The sequence below is a fragment of the Jaculus jaculus genome, chromosome 4, assembly GCF_020740685.1.
Source record: "Jaculus jaculus isolate mJacJac1 chromosome 4, mJacJac1.mat.Y.cur, whole genome shotgun sequence".
In the NCBI taxonomy this organism is placed as follows: Eukaryota; Metazoa; Chordata; class Mammalia; order Rodentia; family Dipodidae; genus Jaculus; species Jaculus jaculus.
In genome coordinates this window covers 47,059,239-47,062,463 of record NC_059105.1, presented here as the reverse complement: position 1 = coordinate 47,062,463, position 3,225 = coordinate 47,059,239, and positions in this window count along the sequence as shown.

The following is a 3,225-nucleotide window of genomic DNA, read 5'->3' as shown; positions in this document are numbered from 1 at the left end:
TTTCTTATTCATGTGATTTTTAGATTATATGTAGAACAGTTTCACAAAATAATTTAAGTTGTATTTGACATGTGTGTGGTATGTATTTACAAGCAGAGAGATAGAGAGAATATGGGTAAGAGAGAGCCTCTAGACATTGCAAAGAAACTCCAGATGCATGTACAGCTTTGTGTAACTGGCTTTACATGGGAACTGGGGAATCAAACCTGGGTTGTTAGGCTTTTCAGGCAAGCACCTTATCTCCTGTTCCATCTCTCCAGTCCTAAATTTGAGTTATATTTTTAAATGGCATAGTAACAGGCACATTTTCTTTTTTTAATTTCAAGCTTTCATTTATTTTATTTTTATTTTTTATTGACAACTTCCAAGCTCTCTTTTATTTTACTGTCATGAACTTTTCTTCTTATTATGATGGTCTTGTGAAGGTAGTGTCAGGCACTCTTAGGTCATGGATATCCAGGCCATTTTCTGTCTGGAGGAGCATGTTGTAAGGAGTCCTATCCTTCCTTTGGCTCTTACATTCTTTCTGCCACCTATTCCACAATTGACCCTGAGAATAGGCACATTTTCAACCATAAAGTATAATAACTTTATAAAATAAGATTAAAATAATAACTATAAATACCATTACAATGACATATATAAATAGGTTAATCTTGTGTGAATTAGTAGTTGTCATGAGTATTTTAAGTTATTTTTTCATATTTTCAAACATATATGTGTGTGTGTGTGTGTGTGTGTGTGTGTGTGTGTGTGTGTGCTAATCAAAGATGTTCCATCTATTTATAAAGAGAGACTCTGAGAGAATACTGCGCTAAACTCAGTCCCTTATTTCTTGAAAATGGTGGAATCTTTGTGTGGACTCTATGTTAAGTGGTTTAACATATTTTCTCTGAAGCCCATTCAAAGGTTTCATTATATTATTTTATGGAAATTGCATGCAAGAATGTAAAATAAAATCTGAGAGGTAGAAGATGGGATGGATTTTCTGGCTTGAAGAAGTTCAGATATAATTATTGATTTTGAAGTTCTTACATTCCCACCAATACATGCATTTTAATACTGGAGTAAAAATCATTTGTTCTAAAAACTTGACAAATTTACCTATCATAATCTTGGTTTACAATATTGTTATAAGTGTTTATCTTATTTTATTTATTTGCAAGCAGAGAGAGTGAGATACAAGAGAGAAACAGACAGGGAGATTATGGGAATGCCAGGGCTTCTAGCCACTGCAAACAAACTCCAGGCACATGTGCCCCTTGTGCACCTGGCTTATCTGAGTCCTGAGGAATCAAACCTGGTTCCTTTGGCTTCACAGGCAAACACCTTAACTTCTAAGCCATTTCTCTAACCCACTATAAGTGTTTTTAATAGTGTTTTCAAACTCATGTCTGGTAATGTTTTATCAAATTATTTATTATGCTCTAGTGTTTTCTTATAACTATTGCAAAAATTATCACTTCTTTCAAACATGTTTTATTTTTAAATATATTTTTAAATATATTCTTATTATAAACACTCATTCTGTGATTTCATCACTTATGTTTCTTCACTGCTTTAGTAAGTTCTTAAGAACCCTAGGAAACTTAAAAATTATTATGAAAAATTCTTTATGGATTCTACAACTATTATTCTTTTTTCTATGTTTGTTCTATCCAATCTAAAAAAATACAGAATAATTTGATAACACATGAAATGTATTATGACAATAATACAGCCTTTAACACCTGAGTATTTATCTCATAACAGCCATGATGCTGATAATGCACCCCAAAATAAATTTTTAGTAATATCTAAATTTTAGTTCAGTCAAATGGCATCTACTCTTCTGAAATACATTTCATAATTTCCACCATTTTTAAAAATGAAATTGATTTAAATTTCTAAAACAAAATAAGATTTTTTAAATGTTAAATCTATTTTATTCTAAAGAGTTCTACATTTCTACTTAGACCTACAAAGTATATAAACAATCAAAAAATCACTTACAAAGCTAATGTGGCTCATTCAGTATTATTTATATTCTGAGTGCAGTCCTATCTAGCATCCTGCTGTGGCCTTTGAGCGTAAGACCATGCCTATGTTTCTAGAAAGTAGATATCCTCAATGTATTCCTATGTTTATATTTCCCTTTCTATGTGATATTTTACAACAACCTATATTTTATGAGCCACCACATAAATGGACAACAGGCTGAAGGAAGTAACTTAGTTGGCAAAGCACTTGTTTATCAAGGATGGAGATCTGAGTTTGATCTCCAGGACAAACATAAAATAGCATGCCCATGGCTGTGTGTGCCTGTAATCTCAGTGTTGTGCAGGTAGAGATAGGAGGATCCCTGGGGCTTCCTGGTCAGCCAGGCTAAACTAATTGGTGAACTTCAGGCTAATGGGAGATTCTGTCTTAAAAGACTTGGATGAAATTGAACATCGTCCTATGCCCTCCATATGCATGCACACATACACATATGATTATGTACACACACACACACGTGTGGACGTATGCACACATATACATAAGGTTTTTATTTTACATTTAAAAATAAATTGTAAGCCGGGCGTGGTGGTGCACGCCTTTAATCCCAGCCCTCAGGAAGCAGGGGTAGGAGGATCACCATGAGTTCAAGGCCACCCTGAGACTCATAGTGAATTCCAGGTCAGCCTGGGCTAGAGTGAGACCCTAGCTTGAAAAACAAAAAAAAATAAATAAATAAAATAATAATAATAATAATAATAAATAAAAAATAAATTGTAAATTAATTTACCCATTTGATAGGACTTATCTTAAACCCTTTTGACCAAGACATATATAATGCAAATTTATACACTTCCTATCTCATTTCCTAAAAAGATACTTGCCTTGATATTTCAAGTCAACTGATTAGGGTATTATTCTCATTTTGCTCTACTGTTAAGGTACTTTTCCTTGTCTTATGATATTTTGTATCAGAAAGCAATCTTAATTCCTCCCAATAATCTTCCTTGAGTATGTTTTAATGTGGTTACTACACTAACATTTATATTCATTTTGGTTCCAATTTTTACTAAAATGTTGTGTATATAATACCACTAATACTGGTATATTTACTATACTGCATTACAATTTATCAAGCAAATTAATTCAGAACAAACTCTGCAAGGCTTCAGAGCTGTGTTTTGTAAAAATAAATAAATAAAATAATAAATAGTTAAACGTCATGTCTAAGTAAAATTTAAAGAGCAA